We start from the raw sequence: 18120 nt of genomic DNA on the forward strand, positions 1-18120 counted from the left end.
GGAGAATGTGAAGGAGGAGATGTTGACAGGTCGCGTTCCGCTTGACTTGACAATTTTCTCACCAGCAGGTCTTTCAACCCCAGCAGACTTGTGTCTGCCGGAAAGAGAGATCCAAGGTAGGCTTTAAATCTAGGATCGAGCATGGTGGCCAAAATGTAGTGCTCTGATTTCAACAGATTGACCACCCGTGAATCCTTGTTAAGCGAATTAAGGGCTCCATCCACAAGTCCCACATGCCTAGCGGAATCGCTCCGTGTTAGCTCCTCCTTCAATGTCTCCAGCTTCTTCTGCAAAAGCCTGATGAGGGGAATGACCTGACTCAGGCTGGTAGTGTCTGAACTGACTTCACGTGTGGCAAGTTCAAAGGGCAGCAGAACCTTGCACAACGTTGAAATCATTCTCCACTGCGCTTGAGACAGGTGCATTCCACCTCCTATATCGTGCTCAATTGTATAGGCTTGAATGGCCTTTTGCTGCTCCTCCAACCTCTGAAGCATATAGAGGGTTGAATTCCACCTCGTTACCACTTCTTGCTTCAGATGATGGCAGGGCAGGTTCAGTAGTTTTTGGTGGTGCTCCAGTCTTCTGTACGTGGTGCCTGTACGCCGAAAGTGTCCCGCAATTCTTCTGGCCACCGACAGCATCTCTTGCACGCCCCTGTCGTTTTTTAAATAATTCTGCACCACCAAATTCAAGGTATGTGCAAAACATGGGACGTGCTGGAATTTGCCCATATTTAATGCACACACAATATTGCTGGCGTTGTCCGATGCCACAAATCCACAGGAGAGTCCAATTGGGGTAAGCCATTCCGCGATGATCTTCCTCAGTTGCCGTAAGAGGTTTTCAGCTGTGTGCGTATTCTGGAAGGCGGTGATACAAAGCGTAGCCTGCCTAGGAAAGAGTTGGCGTTTGCGAGATGCTGCTACTGGTGCCGCCGCTGCTGTTCTTGCGGCGGGAGTCCATACATCTACCCAGTGGGCTGTCACAGTCATATAGTCCTGACCCTGCCCTGCTCCACTTGTCCACATGTCCGTGGTTAAGTGGACATTGGGTACAGCTGCATTTTTTAGGACACTGGTGAGTCTTTTTCTGAGGTCTGTGTAAATTTTCGGTATCGCCTGCCTAGAGAAATGGAACCTAGATGGTATTTGGTACCGGGGACACAGTTCCTCCAACAAGTCTCTAGTTGGCTCTGCAGTAATGATGGATACCGGAACCACGTTTCTCACCACCCAGGATGCCAAGGCCTCAGTTATCCGCTTTGCAGTAGGATGACTGCTGTGATATTTCATCTTCCTCGCAAAGGACTGTTGGACAGTCAATTGCTTGGTGGAAGTAGTAAAAGTGGTCTTACGACTTCCCCTCTGGGATGACCATCGACTCCCAGCAGCAACAACAGCAGCGCCAGCAGCAGTAGGCGTTACACGCAAGGATGCATCGGAGGAATCCCAGGCAGGAGAGGACTCGTCAGAATTGCCAGTGACATGGCCTGCAGGACTATTGGCATTCCTGGGGAAGGAGGAAATTGACACTGAGGGAGTTGGTGGGGTGGTTTGCGTGAGCTTGGTTACAAGAGGAAGGGATTTACTGGTCAGTGGACTGCTTCCGCTGTCACCCAAAGTTTTTGAACTTGTCACTGACTTATTATGAATGCGCTGCAGGTGACGTATAAGGGAGGATGTTCCGAGGTGGTTAACGTCCTTACCCCTACTTATTACAGCTTGACAAAGGGAACACACGGCTTGACACCTGTTGTCCGCATTTCTGTTGAAATACCTCCACACCGAAGAGCTGATTTTTTTGGTATTTTCACCAGGCATGTCAACGGCCATATTCCTCCCACGGACAACAGGTGTCTCCCCGGGTGCCTGACTTAAACAAACCACCTCACCATCAGAATCCTCCTGGTCAATTTCCTCCCCAGCGCCAGCAACACCCATATCCTCCTCATCCTGGTGTACTTCAACACTGACATCTTCAATCTGACTATCAGGAACTGGACTGCGGGTGCTCCTTCCAGCACTTGCAGGGGGCGTGCAAATGGTGGAAGGCGCATGCTCTTCACGTCCAGTGTTGGGAAGGTCAGGCATCGCAACCGACACAATTGGACTCTCCTTGTGGATTTGGGATTTCGAAGAACGCACAGTTCTTTGCGGTGCTACTGCTTTTGCCAGCTTGAGTCTTTTCATTTTTCTAGCGAGAGGCTGAGTGCCTCCATCCTCATGTGAAGCTGAACCACTAGCCATGAACATAGGCCAGGGCCTCAGCCTTTCCTTGCCACTCCGTGTGGTAAATGGCATATTGGCAAGTTTACGCTTCTCCTCCGACAATTTTATTTTAGGTTTTGGAGTCCTTTTTTTACTGATATTTGGTGTTTTGGATTTGACATGCTCTGTACTATGACATTGGGCATCGGCCTTGGCAGACGACGTTGCTGGCATTTCATCGTCTCGGCCATGACTAGTGGCAGCAGCTTCAGCACGAGGTGGAAGTGGATCTTGATCTTTCCCTAATTTTGGAACCTCAACATTTTTGTTCTCCATATTTTAATAGGCACAACTAAAAGGCACCTCAGGTAAACAATGGAGATGGATGGATACTAGTATACAATTATGGACGGACTGCCGAGTGCCGACACAGAGGTAGCTACAGCCGTGAACTACCGTACTGTACTGTGTCTGCTGCTAATATAGACTGGTTGATAAAGAGATGTAGTAGTATGTATAAGTATAAAGAAGAAAGAAAAAAAAACCACGGGTAGGTGGTATACAATTATGGACGGACTGCCGAGTGCCGACACAGAGGTAGCTACAGCCGTGGACTACCGTACTGTACTGTGTCTGCTGCTAATATAGACTGGTTGATAAAGAGATGTAGTAGTATGTATGTATAAAGAAGAAAGAAAAAAAAACCTCGGGTAGGTGGTATACAATTATGGACGGACTGCCGAGTGCCGACACAGAGGTAGCTACAGCCGTGAACTACCGTACTGTACTGTGTCTGCTGCTAATATAGACTGGTTGATAAAGAGATGTAGTAGTATGTATGTATAAAGAAGAAAGAAAAAAAAAAACACGGGTAGGTGGTATACAATTATGGACGGACTGCCGAGTGCCGACACAGAGGTAGCTACAGCCGTGGACTACCGTACTGTACTGTGTCTGCTGCTAATATAGATTGGTTGATAAAGAGATGTAGTAGTATGTATGTATAAAGAAGAAAGAAAAAAAAACCACGGGTAGGTGGTATACAATTATGGATGGACTGCCGAGTGCCGACACAGAGGTAGCTACAGCCGTGAACTACCGTACTGTGTCTGCTGCGACTGGATGATAAATAATGATATAAAAAATATATATATATCACTACTGCAGCCGGACAGGTATATATTATATAATGACGGACCTGCTGGACACTGTCTGTCAGCAGAATGAGTTTTTTATAGAATAAAAAAAAAAACACCACACAAGTGAAGTCACACGACGAGTGTTTAACTTTTTCAGGCAATCACAATATAGTATACTACTAACTATACTGGTGGTCAGTGTGGTCAGGTCACTGGTCAGTCACACTGGCAGTGGCACTCCTGCAGCAAAAGTGTGCACTGTTTGATTTTAATATAATATGTACTCCTGGCTCCTGCTATAACCTATAACTGGCACTGCAGTGCTCCCCAGTCTCCCCCACAATTATAAGCTGTGTGAGCTGAGCACAGTCAGATATATATACATAGATGATGCAGCACACTGGGCTGAGCAGTGCACACAGATATGGTATGTGACTGAGTCACTGTGTGTATCGTTTTTTTCAGGCAGAGAACGGATATATTAAATAAAACTGCACTGTCTGGTGGTCACTGTGGTCAGTCACTAGTAAACTCTGCACTCTCTACACTTCTACAGTACTCCTAAGCTCCAGTAAATCAGGTCAATCTCTCTCTCTCTCTCTCTCTTCTAATCTAAATGGAGAGGACGCCAGCCACGTCCTCTCCCTATCAATCTCAATGCACGTGTGAAAATGGCGGCGACGCGCGGCTCCTTATATAGAATCCGAGTCTCGCGAGAATCCAACAGCGTCATGATGACGTTCGGGCGCGCTCGGGTTAACCGAGCAAGGCGGGAGGATCCGAGTCTGCTCGGACCCGTGAAAAAAACCATGAAGTTCGGGCGGGTTCGGATTCAGAGAAACCGAACCCGCTCATCTCTAATATATATACAGACTGTTTTGAAGGCGGCACTCAAAGACTTACACAAGTAGTGAAAAACCATCCATGTGTGGATGTTGTTTTAATGCGTGTTACGTTTCGGGGACGTATCCCCTTCCTCGGACAGTGATTTAGTGCAACAATACAAATATAAATACATGTAACAATTAGTGCCACTTACCCCCCTTCCATGAGTCTCAGCTGCGTGCCTCGCGGTGTTCCAGACCTCCCCCGTCCCGCACTTCCGGTCTCTACGTTACCAGAGCACAGGAAGTGACGTCACTGGGCCAGTCGGTTACCATGACGACGCGCCACGAGCTGTCATGTAGGAAGCTGAAAACATAAACAAAACACAAGTTCATAACATCTAGATACTAGATAAGTATAATACACATAGTGAACAACAATCCTGTGTAATAACAAAAAACGTTTGGACATACAAATAAAATTGCGCCCAATATGGGCTGGAGTATGCCTAATAAACAAACCATGTAGATCTAAAATGTGAGATGTGTACATACAATGACTGCACTGTACAGCCTGATGCCCAACCTTGCCGCGTGGCCTAACCCCGCCTATCTATTGCTTATGACTATTTTCTTACAACCAGTTACTGTCATATGGTCTTCTTATTTTGATTCTGTGTACCACTGTGATTTACAATCCTGTGTGGCGTATTTGCCAGCCACGAAGAGACCTTTCAACTCTGTCTTTCTAGTGGCCCATGCTGGGTTTAACTTCTATTAAAGATATGTATCAACCTCAGCTTGTGTATAGGTGCACATAATGATTATATATCATTTACCACCTTGCTATAGAAAGTTAATAAGCCCCAGGTTCTCATTAAGTCCCCTTGGAGCCAAACAATCTAGCTTAAAAATCCATTTGGATTCTAATTGGAGCAATTTCTTACCCCTGTCACCACCACGTATGGATGCAGGGACATGATCCACCGCCTTATATCTGAGGCTGGCCAAATTATGTCGCGAAACGGCAAAATGACGGGCTACCGGTTGATCACTTTTACCGGATTCTATTGCTGCCCGTATAGCCGACCGATGTTGTGTAAGTCTCACTTTCAGTTGACATTCTGTCTTTCCAACATAGTATAGCCCACAGGGGCATACTATGACATATACTACAAACTTTGTAGTACACGTTAATGGCCACCTGATTTTTAGCCTCTTACCGGTCTGAGGGTGTGGTATGGTATCACCAATCAGCAAAAAGGAACAAGTTGTGCATCCTAAGCATTTGAAGCATCCATTCTTTCTACTCAGAAAGTTACTGGATGCTTTTGGTTGACAAAAACCTGTTACGTCAGTTTTTACAATCATATCCTTGATGTTTCTACTACGGGTGTAGCTGGGCATTAATCTATGGTTTTGAAGGCATTTCAGATCCGGATCTGAGGTTACCATTTGCCAAAGACTTTTCACTTGTTTAGATATCACAGGGCTTTTGGTATTATACTCATTAACCCAAGGCATGATGGATTTGGCCAGATCTTTCCCTCTGGCAGTGTACATCGCCTTTTTACAAGCTCTATTCAACTCAACCTTAGAATATGAGTAAAAAAAAGGTTACATAAAAAATTTCTTTGCCATAAAAATTTTTTTCATAAAAAAGAGACCATATGACAACAAATGTACAAAGATTAAAAAAGGATAGGAGATCAGACTTAACTTAAAATCAGTAGGGGGTCAGTACAGGAAATCCAACGTGTTTCGTCTCATCACCCTTTGAAGACGTCTGATAAGACGAAACGCGTTGGTTTCCTGTACTGAGCCCCTACTGATCTTAAGTTAAGTCTGATCTCCTATCCTTTTTTAATCTTTGTTCATTTATTTTCATATGGTCTCTTTTTTATGAAAATTTTTTTATGGCAAAGTTATTTTTTATGTAACCTTTTTTTACTCTCATATGTATTAAAAAAATTTTTTTATATTTATACATTCCTTGGCTCGTAAATTATAAATTTGATATCTACTTTATAGCAACACTTGTCGCTGATACCCCTATCCCCCCATTTTTTATACGCTTCAGCAGTACCATACCCTATATACACCTCATTATATACAGTTACACAGATAGCAGAACAATCTGTTTGTATGTGTATAACACAGTAAAGACCTGTGTATGTAGAGTTAAATAATGAAATTATGCCATACAAATTGCAATGATCCATTACATTTGGACACACAAGGTTATCTATATAATGTTCCACATGAATTATCTGCAATGTAATCACTCTAATTATCCTGACTTTGATAACTGTTCACATTTTTCTCCCTCTCTCTCACAAACAGATCCTTGTTTTCACTTAATTTATAATTCATTTTAAACCAGCAGAAATCCATTTGCTCTTTCAGCGCAGTAAATATTCCAACAGATAAAACTCTACAAACAGTGCCCATTAATACAGTGGATGTCATATCCCGCACAGCATATTAAATATATTGTGCAGTATATATAATGTGCTAGTTAATATATTCATTTATATCACTTTAATACCAGATTCTGCTCTTTTTATAAATGAGGCTGTAAATAAGTGCTGGTCTCGCAGGTACCATTATTCTACAGAGAAAACCTGATTCAGCTTGCTGTAATTTAGACATCACAAACCAAACAAGCTGTTGTTTTTATAAAACAGGCAAACAATTTATATGAAAAAAAAATGTGGTTATTTACGAACCAGGAAAAATACAGAGACATAACTGCAGCAAGTGTTCCACTCCTCACATTCATTGGAACCATTTTTTACGTTTGGACGTCTGTCTGCATAGGCACTTTGTGTAATATTTGGTGGATTTTTGATGCATGTTAGAAACACGTCAGCAAAAAGAAAAACATCACTTGAAAGCACTGTTTGAGATCTTTGTTTATAGAACTGCTTGTTTGACCAGTATTTATTTTATATCTTATATAACATAAGATAGTTATTTGAAACGCCAGGGTTTTAAATGTTCTGTTCTTATTTACAGTAATGCAGTATTATGAGTTAATGAGCCTATATTACTATACTCCTCCTCTGAAATGTGCTTAAAATGCAAAAAAGAAGTTTTAAAAGTATTGGCTAAATAACGGCTTCCTGTGAGGGGGTGTAAAATTTACCAAAATCACTCCAACTGTTGAACACACTTCCTAATATATGTATTTCTACTCCATCAACTTCACATAAATATGTTACTGTATTTGAATGTTATATTTACTATTATGAGCAACCTTGGGCGCAATACTTAATTCTGGAGGATGATCTGATGTCTTGTCATCTCTGTCCAATAGCAGGAGCAAATCTTCACTCCTTTACTAATTCTCAAACTATAGGCACATCTTTACACGTCAGGAAGAAAAGACTATGCTGCCAAATGTTTAACACTTCCTTTTTTTTCTTAAAAATGTACCTCAAGCTGAAAATATAGTTAGTGTGTTTTTCTTTATAATACATGTGATCTATGTCCCCTTTTTAGAATTAGCACAACGCTACATGTATCTGTATATATATATATATATATATATATATATTTCAAATCCAAACGCCTCGGCACTCCTTTGACTCGTCTGGGTCTATCTGTGCTCCGGTGCCCTCCTTAAGGTGGTTGCACCCCTCAGTATGCAGCATATGGAGAAAGGCGGGACTCCAGAGGCTTCACAAATAGTACATATCACTACAAGTGTTTATTGTAACATATCCATAAGTTACAATAAACACTTGTGTTGATATTTACTATTCGTGAAGCCTCTGGAGTGCCGCCTCTCTCCATTTGCTGTTTGTATATATATATATATATATATATATATATATATTATACCACAAATAGTAAAGCCAGGAACCCAAATAAATCACATGTGCAGATCAATTGTCTCTGATTCCTCTGTTCAGTCTCTGTGTGTTTTCAATAAAGAAAGCAATGAAGGACAGTTGGCTTGATTCTGAGGTGGGAGGGGAATAAAGCAAAAAAGAGCAAGTAACTGTGCACCTTGGCAAACCATGTTACACTGCAGGGGTGGCAAATTTACAATGTGCAGAGCGATTTTGATTTGAGAGCGGTGTATTCAAATTCAAATGTAAATTACAGTGTAAAAATAAAGCTGTCAAACATTTGTGGGCTACATGTAAAAGCAGCCAGTATTTACTGCAAGCAATATATATATATATATATATATATATATATATATATATATAAAACAGTCCTCACCATAAGGCTCCAGCCGGGGGTATGGTTAAGTAGAACCAGCACTCCATATAACAAGTTATGGTAGCATTTATTTTCCTTGTTCTTTGATAAACCGCATATGAGCAAGCATGAATGTGAACAGATACTTATCAGTAATGAAGCTCAACATGTCCTGGGGAATGATTTCCTTACCAGGGGTGACTCCCAACGGCCGTTTCGGGCAACGCCGTCATCAGTAACATGCTCGTTTTTGCTTTTCTCTCATGCCAGTATCAGGCCCAGTAGCTCCAACTAAGACGTGGAACACCACCAAATTTACTAAGCATACTATTCATGGCGTTGGGAGGATTCCATATCTGTATATCGTTCCCCCTAATCGAACCAACCTTTATTAATAGATTCCTTTGTATCCATTCACTAACATATCTCTTTGTATTAATTCAACTCATGAATGCATATTCTTGATTAAATTGTTTGCTTTGCCCATCAAGTATTGATGAAACTAATTTAATAAAGTACCTGTTTAACATGTATTATATCTTTCTATGACATGGGGTATAATTGTCACAGAAGGATTTCACCTTTGCCTTTAACCAAAATATTTTTATTAAATTGCTTACGTGTGTGTCAAGAAATCACAGAAGTTCAATGACCTTTTGGTATTATTTTACAGTCAGAATACTGTAACTTGGAAGTATTAAAATAAACATTGGTTTTAGTAGATATTCAGATTGGCGCACAAGCCGGTAGTCAGACATAAACTGGGTTAGCACTCAAAGCGGGTAGTCAAACATAAGCTGCTTTGTCACACAATCCACTTAGTCAGAGAAGATAAGTTGGGTCATAACACAAAGATGGTAGTCAGATATGAGCTGGGTTAGTACGCAAGGCAGGTAGTTAGGCATTACTTAGACTTTGGTCAGACACAAAGTCAAGAATAAACCATGTCATATACCATAGTGGGTAATTAATTAGGTTCAGGAGCAGAACAAACATTGTTTTACAGAAAAGGCTCATCCACAAATTACCTTTATAAGCCCAAAAAAGAAGGTGTTCTGTGGAAATACTGGCCATCTTAGTTAAGGGCGTGTTTAAGAGCAAGTAGTGACCTCAAGCAGCTGGAGGTGGAAATGACAATATTCCTTACATCTACAGTGCTGGGAATGATAATAGAGTGGCAGACAAATGTTATCCCTGTATGCTGTTGGCTGATAAATGAATATTGCTGCAGTTATAGTACCAGGTGTAATCAAATGAAAGTTCAAACACAGGGGTCAGATCATTTAGGTGCATCCTGCGTGTCGTTCTCACTGCGAACTCGCGGTGCAAATTTAATGTGCAATTCAATTCCAAACTCTCAATTTTTTTGTGCATAGATATCTGAGCAGGTGAAAAGGTAGGTAAAATCTTTATTTTAAGGCAAAAAATGTTGTGACACACTGTACAGAACCTATGGTGCACCCTTCCAATAAATAGGGTTTAAATAGAATAATTTTGGCCACTAGAGACTTATCTGTTTTCAGGTGAATTTCTCAAAGAGCTCACTAATGGGTTAAATTGATGAAAGGTACCTGGAGGTGTTGTTTAGATGGGGGAGGCCTTTTTGAACTTGCAGAAAAAGTTAAAAGAGTTTATTCCAGCATTTTACAAACTTGTACAAAAATCCTGAAAAATTACTGTACATACGTTTTTCTGTACTCCAAATTGCAGGTAAGACTTTATTTTGATGAAAAGTCTTTGCTTGCTATCAATGGTAACTGCTGGCTGAGTGCTGCAGTGTACACCACACAGCATGGAAGGGGGGGGGGGGGGGGTTCTGGTTGGCACATATAAACATACATATAATTTTGTATGCAATATAATATATGTGCTGTCTGTATTACCCTGGGGATCAGCAGCATTGTATTTTTCACACTGGCGGCTGCACCTAGAATTCAGCTTCACTTTTCCTTCTAAGCCTTCCCCCAGACTGCCATTGGCTTACTTTACAGTAGTCTGGGGGTGGGTTTAGAAGGAGAAGTGAAGCCAGACACTGCATCCCGTTTGCTTCAATGGCTGTGATTCACAGTACTGCTGATCCCCGTTGATAGGTGGTCAGAACATATAATACATACTACATTGCATGTATGTTTATATGTGCTAACCACCCCACACACACACACACACCCATTGCAAAGTATGGTGTGTGCTCCGCCACTGCTTCCTATAATTTTTCATCCAATAATAAAAAATAAGAAATCTGCCATTTGACATCTTTTAAAACCTCCAGTTATTTCCTTATGGCCACTTACTGTCTTCTAGATGGTCCTGCTATCTCAGTTGTCACATTTTTGGGATCAAAGAGGGTTTCCCCACTTTTTTATTTTTTTTACTTTTCCCAGGGCACATTTTGTAGAAAAGTCATGCAACCTCATAGCAAGTACCACAAGTTGCCATTTCAAATGGAATCTTGCATTTCTCTGTTGCATGCATTTGTGCAATGCATGCGAGTTTCATGTAATAAACTACACACTCGTATCTAATTGAATTGACCCCAAAAGTATCTCATAGAATAAAGACAAAGTATGTTAGAATAAGGGATGCTAAGAATTCTCCCCCTTAGCAAGAATAGTTACTCAAAAAATTGAAGAACAGTCCTCAAGCGCTGCTAAGATCTCTAGAGGTATCCTGATCATGATCCCCTACGTGTTAGTAATACAGGTGAAAGAAAACAAATTATCCAAAGGTCCACACCACACTGTCTTCACTGAAAAAAGAAACCCTTCAACTCACCGTTACTCAGTGAGTTGGTTGCATATAGGGCCTATGGCCTAGGTGAGTGTTATTCTATATGAGTATTCATATATCAATATCGGTGAATAAAGAACACCAGTCAATACAAAGAAACCTTTATGTGAACGCATCTCACTGAGTAACGGTGAGTTGAAGGGTTTTTTTTTTCAGATCTTAGCAGCGCTTGAGGACTGTTCTTCAATTTTTTGTGTCTATGCTGAGCAAGAGTTGGTGCCCTTGTGAATGGCACTAAGCTGAAGCTAAGGGGGCGCAAGTTATTCCATCTGTTGTTTATTACAAGAATAGTTACTCCAGCTGTGAGGGTTATATTTTGTTGTTGAATTAAAGTTGACAATTGCAGGGAGCACACAGCCCACCATGTGATATGAGCTATTCTAACTGATACCACAAAAGATATTTCAAAAATAAAGTTTTTGTATAACTGTTTATATACAACAAAATTTTGACTCTTCAGGACCCTGAAACTAATTAATGTTCAGTTAATGTTCAATTAATAGTGTTGAGTCCCCAATAAAGCCTTTTAAAGTGGTGAAAATTGTTTGCATTACTGTACCTTGTATGTCCCTGTTTCATGTATGCTCTGTTCTCCCTATTGTGAAGAGTGTTACAAATGAGCAACAATAATAATATGTATCCTATGACACACAGTTGGGCTCTATTCAGTAAAAATCCCCAAACTGTCCTGAATTTTTCGGACAATATCGACATGTAACATTTTTTACTTTTTTTTGCACCAGCTACTTAGCATTAAACTTTGAAGGAACAACGGTTGCAATAACACGCTGTTCCTGCGAAGTTCTAGAAGGCTTTGTTTTTGGAAATCCAAAAACATAACCTTCTATCTGGTTTTGCGCCTGCTCAGTCGTGCTCTTACTTAGTGATGCGAATAGTCTCCTATTTGCATTGTTAAGTCTGTAGCGTGAGGTGCAAAAAGTGTATACCCAGCTCCAGTCTCCCAAAAGTGTTTAAATGTATTAAAATGCATATATAGGTTTTTTATTAGTCTAGATTCATTTATATTGATGTGCTTTATATATAAATGTATATATAAACCACATAAATATAAATGTAAACAGACTAATATAAAGCCTATGTACACATTTTAACAAATGTAGATGCTTTTGGGAGGCTGGAGCAAGTATATACTTGCTGCTAATTTCAAGATCCTGCAGGGACTGTTGGGAAATTTTCCTCTGTCCCTGCATTTTTCATCAGATTTATGGATTTTCTTTATATAACGCCATTCTGAGTTGGCGTTATACAGCGATGGACAGGGGCCTCGATTTGGCCCTGGCATTTGTGAGCGCGCCAACGTGACACGGTGCACTAATTGGGTTTACGGTTATTTTAAGAAGAAAACGACACTAAATATTTTTTTTTAAAACTCATGTCGACCTTTTGTCATGTCGACCTTGCTCATGTTGACCTAACGCTTGTGTCAACCTATTTTGGGTGTCGACTTAGTTACTGTCGACCAATAGTGGTTGACCTTGACACTGTTGACCTAAGTGTGGTCGATCCTATGAACCACACCCATATGGACATTTACAAACTCTCCAGTGGAACTCTTTTTGCTATCAGCATTCATCACTAACACAAGGACGCCCCTAGAGCACAATTAGAGACTATGGCAAACAACCGTGTGTGTGTGTGTGTGTGTGTGTGTGTGTGTGTGTGTGTGTGTTTATACATTGTGGATTGTGTCATCCTGGCCAAATCAGCCAACTGATAGGACATAGGAGTATTCCGGAGAAGGTCCTAGTCCAACTGGTGAATAATAGTAGGAGTAATCTAGATACCTGATGTGAATCTGACATTTTAATTCTCAAATTCTTTTGATTATCTTTTTAAAACTTATTTTATTAATTAATTAAATCTTTTTTTTTATAAAACAAATTATTAAGAACCGCCTAGCTTATATATATGGTATATACTGTATACATTTCGCAGGAACAGCAGTTGCGGTAACAGCCGATCCTGCAAAGTTATAGAAGGCTTTGTTTTTCGTTCTGCGCATGCTCAATCATGCTTTTACTTAACAATGCAAATAGTCTTCTATTGGCATTATTAAGTCTGCGGTGTAACAAGTGGCAATTGATAGCCTAATTGTCGCTTGTCATAATATCTAACTAATGGGAACTAATGGGAAAAATTCACTCTGTCCCTGCATTTTTGGTCAAAATTCTGGATTTTCTTTATATAACATTATTCTGAAACGTTAGCCCTATGCTGAATAGAGGGGATCTGATAAAAAAGTGAAAACATTTGTTTCCGCATTTTTATCAAGAAGAATAACGTCCTGAATAGACCCTAATGTGAGATAGGTAGTAGGAGAGAATACTTGGGCAGATATATGAAGCCTAGAGAAGTGATAAAGCAGTGATAGGTGGAAGGTTATAATGCACCAGCCAATCATTATGGGTTTGAAAAATGACAGGAGCTGATTGGCTGGTGCGTTATCAGCATCCACTTATCACTGATTTATCACTTCTCCAGGCTTAATACATCTGCCCCACTGCTAGCAGATAGTTTGGTGAGTTACTGGACCCTTGTGTCTGATGATGGAAAGATAAGTAACTTCTCTAACTAGTTAAATATCTACATACCTTTTATTATTTGACACCATTGGTAATCATTATCAATATTTTATGTATCTGGTGCAGTGATTACTCCTTAGATACATTTTCTGATAATGTTTTTTTCTGCAGTTTTTTCTTTCCTGATTTCTAATTAGATCTCAATACAAATTGCTATTTGTAATGCTGATACATGTTAATAGATAGGACGTAACCCATTTGTTTTGTTAAATGATCACAGGTAGCCAGAGAAATCCTACAGCTACTACAGTGACCATTAACATTTGAGGGAATCAGAATGATGGAGACATAAATACTGAAACTCCATATTTTTCTAATTCCTGAATTATTCCATGTTTACTCCAGTTTAACTTTTGTTTATAGTCATATATTTCTTCCTGCATTTCCAAGACATAGAACTATATAAGCAGAATATAATTGGTCTGCTGCAAGCTTCAGACAGGAAATATACACACACAGCAACTGTAAGGCACGAGGAAAGGGCAGTGACTGCTGTAAAGCCACACCTCTCCTGTTATGTGTAATAATCGTCAACTTGATTCAATACATTGAGAAATTAAAACATATAGATGGAGCAGGATATTCAAAGGGGAAGACATTTATATTACAATTAATTAAAATATAATGAGCTGTTCACATCTAAATTAATAACTGATTCTCAGTTTAATCCTTAGCCATGGTCCACCATTCACAGTACTGATTGATACTCTACTTGTACTAGAACACTCGCTATGTGTCACAGAAAATGGTATTTGTGTGGGATATTCTATGGATGTACAAGGCATGAGTAACAAAGATGAAAGCATTTCTGAAAAGTGATGCACAGGAGTAAGTTCGGTAACCTGTAGCAAGCAGTCACGTGTTTCCTATCATTTTCTAAACTGCACTATAAAACTGACAGGACTGAATTGGTTGCTATGGCTTATCAACTTATCCCTGTGCACTTGGTGTCATACATTTTCCCATCAGCATATGAGCATCTTCTGCCTTGCATGAAATTATTACAGTTCACTGCAAGGGGCAAAATTCATAGGGTGCTGTGTGTCACAAGTTCAATCACCGTCTATACAAAAATATGCATAATACATAACACAAGCCTAAATAGGTCCATGTGTGGTGCTTGGGATAGTTTACAAAGTGTAATGCTCCACTGTTCTCACTCTTACGTTTGTTTGTTTGTTTGTTTGTTTGTTTCTATCTATCTATCTATCTATCCACACACACACACACACACACACACACACACACACACACACACACACACACACACACACACACACACTTGGGGCACTGCAGGTGGGGCAGATATAACGTGCAGAGAGTTAGATTTGGGTGGGGTGTGTTTAAACTTAAATCTAATTTGCAGTGTAAAAATAAAGCAGCCAGTATTTACCCTGCACAGAAACAATATAACCCACCCAAATCTAACTATCTCTGCACATGTTATATCTGCCACACCTGCAGTGCACATGGTTTTGCCCAATTTCTAACTTTTTGGGTTTGCTAACAACTCTGAATAACCCTCATAGTATGTACAAATGTTTATTCACACACACACACACACACACACACACACACACACACACACACACACACACACACACACACACACACACACACACACACACACACAGTTACTTTATGCAGTTACTGTATATTCTGTATGGCGCACTGCCCCATTGCACTATCCTCGAAAAGCTGTACGTAAATATATTACAATTAACTGAAAGTGTTATATTAAGAGCAGTCTACATAGCTACAGTATATTCGGATTAATTAAAGGACGATCTCTCAGCCAGTGACACCTGACTTCTTTGAAGAACTCCTATATAAATACGGTGAACGCACATAATTCCAATTCAGTAAACCAGAGAGAGACAGATCAAATGACACTTCATATTTGGTGACATTATAATCACTACTCTATACTTACTCATACAGAACACAAACCCTTGTTTAGTTATAGCTCTTCAGAGATTCAATGAAAACGCTTCTTCACTAAATGATAAATCCGACGTTGTGTAATTGTGAGTTGACAGCAAATACCTGTTGTCTTTCCATAGAGATGGCGACACTCACCTGAGCAGGATGCATTGCACGTTTGTGCTTTGTTTGCGCCCTGTGTACCCAGAAAGGCGGATCTTTACCAGTCAGTCGTAGTGATAGTACAGTAGCTATCGCTGTACTAATAATAGACACCTCTGCTTCAGATAGCGTTATACCGATAACGCGCTGTAGTGGTGACATGCTGTGATGCGGCATCTATACATCTCCCATCACCTAACATAGTCACCCATCTTCAGTCTTAAATTAAATAAAATCGTTACTTTTTTTTTTTAGTTTATTTACTTATTAATTTTTCTCAGATAATATAGTCAGCCGTTACCCAGGCATTGGCAAGAACTCCCTGTTCCCAGTGTGTAACCAAACTCATGTCTGCATCCCACCCATCCTGGCACCACTGGACTGTGCGTGCCAGCTCCCAGATGGTGCACTACATGTGCCTCTGTTTGCATGTACAATACTTTAGTACATAGCAAATACATATTTTATTTATTCGTCCAGTTATAATGCTGGGAAAACAAGCGCTGTTTGGTCGCATCCACTTGTTCTTTTAATCAGCAAAACAAATGTCAAATATCCTTGTTGGTTGAATGACGAGTGGTTATTACAGTATATGATGTATCTGCATTAGCCTTTATCGATTACTAGGCAACCTGTATTATGTAGGGTAATTAACAGCCATTTAGAAGAGTTCTGACAGCTTCGCAGGTGACAGAGAATAGAGAGTGGAATTATTAGTGCACAAGGAGAAAATACACCTTTGAGGGGAAATTAGACTAGGAATATTGATCACCTTCAAAATCGGGGGGGAGAGAGAGAGAGAGAGAGAGAGAGAGAGAGAGAGAGAGAGAGAGAGAGAGAGAGAGAGTCTCCCAAGCAAGACATCGTGTTTGTTTTAATTAGCTAAGGGACTGTCTGTAGTGAGAAGGACCAGCCCACAGCTCCTGCCAGAACCCAACATATCCCCAGTTCTGAGAGCAGCTTATCCCACTGACACTGGTAGCATCAGCTGGACCCTGAGCAGCAGGAGAGCAGCAGCAGCAGCATCAGGGTAAGGGAGCTTATCACTACCACCGCACCCTATTCCTGCACACACCACGCTGCACACTCTGCTATCCGGGCTGGGGGGCCTCACTCAGTACTATAGCAGGTACAGTATGCACCACAGCTCCCATGACAATGTTTGGGGTCAATATGCTTTTTTTTTTTACTGTCATAACAGTAACACTGACAGACATCACCGCTATGCACATACAGTATTGTATGCCTTGTAAAGGACAAGATAAAGGCAGACTGCATTGTACATCATTTGGTTTAAGCAAATTGCGCTTTATTTTCTAAAACGAATAATATGCAGAACATTTCTCTTACACTTCATTAATACGCATTTTATAATAACAGAGGTTTCTATAAATACCTGGGACACGTGCACTACAGAAAAGAAAAACATTAACAATTCCCTAATCTCTTATTAACAGCAACATTTCGTTTATATAGGTCTCAGCCGGCCCTTTTCTGCTAGTAATCTGTTGTTTTATTCAAAATAGTCTGTTTTAGGCTTCTTCTTTTTTTTGACGGAAATGATTGTTTATATATATATATATATATATATATATATATATATATATATATATACATGTAGTCTGCAAACAAAAATTTTTTTTTATACCTAGGAAAATATCTTCATTCTGCAATTTTTCAGAGACCCGCATTATAAAGTTGCGAGATAATACTGGGATATAATGTGTTTGCATCATGTTTTCCTGCATCTGTGTAGGTGACAGTTTTGTATGTTTGCACCACCCTCCTGTTTGTATCACTTCTGTGAAATGAAAATGGATCACTTGTGTTAGTGCGGTGTTTCTGTGCCCATATGTTCTGACTCTTCTGAGACGGAATAATCCTATGCAGTCTGCACACCAAAGTCTTTCATTGTATGATGCCACTGCCTTCACACCAATATCCTACTGCCCAGCGATGGTCTACACACATGCGGACACATGCACAAACCTATCCATTGAGCGCTTACACCTCTGACAATAGTGCAAAATAGTTACCTGCGTCTGAGAAATCCAAGGATATGAATTCCAATTTTCAGTACAGTAGCAGTTATTAAACTCTGACCAAAGTACGTGTACAAACGCACACACACGCACACACACACACACACACACACACACACACACACACACGCGCGCGCGCGCGCGCGTGTGTGTGTGTGTGTATATATATATAATGTATATAGACACACACATCCATATACATATACACACAAACACGC

General features: G+C 40.3%; 1 protein-coding gene across 7 annotated transcripts in view; it reads left to right on the forward strand.

The window, feature by feature from the left end:
* The first annotated feature begins 16734 nt into the window (after positions 1–16734).
* The window catches only part of LHX9 (LIM homeobox 9), a 52338-nt gene continuing 50952 nt past the window's right edge, over positions 16735–18120 (forward strand). For 2 of the 7 annotated variants that reach the window (XM_063940127.1, XM_063940128.1), the window contains exon 1: positions 16736–16989. The gene's annotated coding sequence lies outside the window, so the exon portion shown is untranslated. Of the gene's footprint in view, positions 16990–18120 lie in introns of all 7 variants that reach the window. The other 5 variants (XM_063940125.1, XM_063940126.1, XM_063940129.1 and 2 more) reach the window with 5 other exon arrangements.

The sequence above is a fragment of the Pseudophryne corroboree genome, chromosome 9 (assembly GCF_028390025.1).
Source record: "Pseudophryne corroboree isolate aPseCor3 chromosome 9, aPseCor3.hap2, whole genome shotgun sequence".
Taxonomy (NCBI): Eukaryota; Metazoa; Chordata; class Amphibia; order Anura; family Myobatrachidae; genus Pseudophryne; species Pseudophryne corroboree.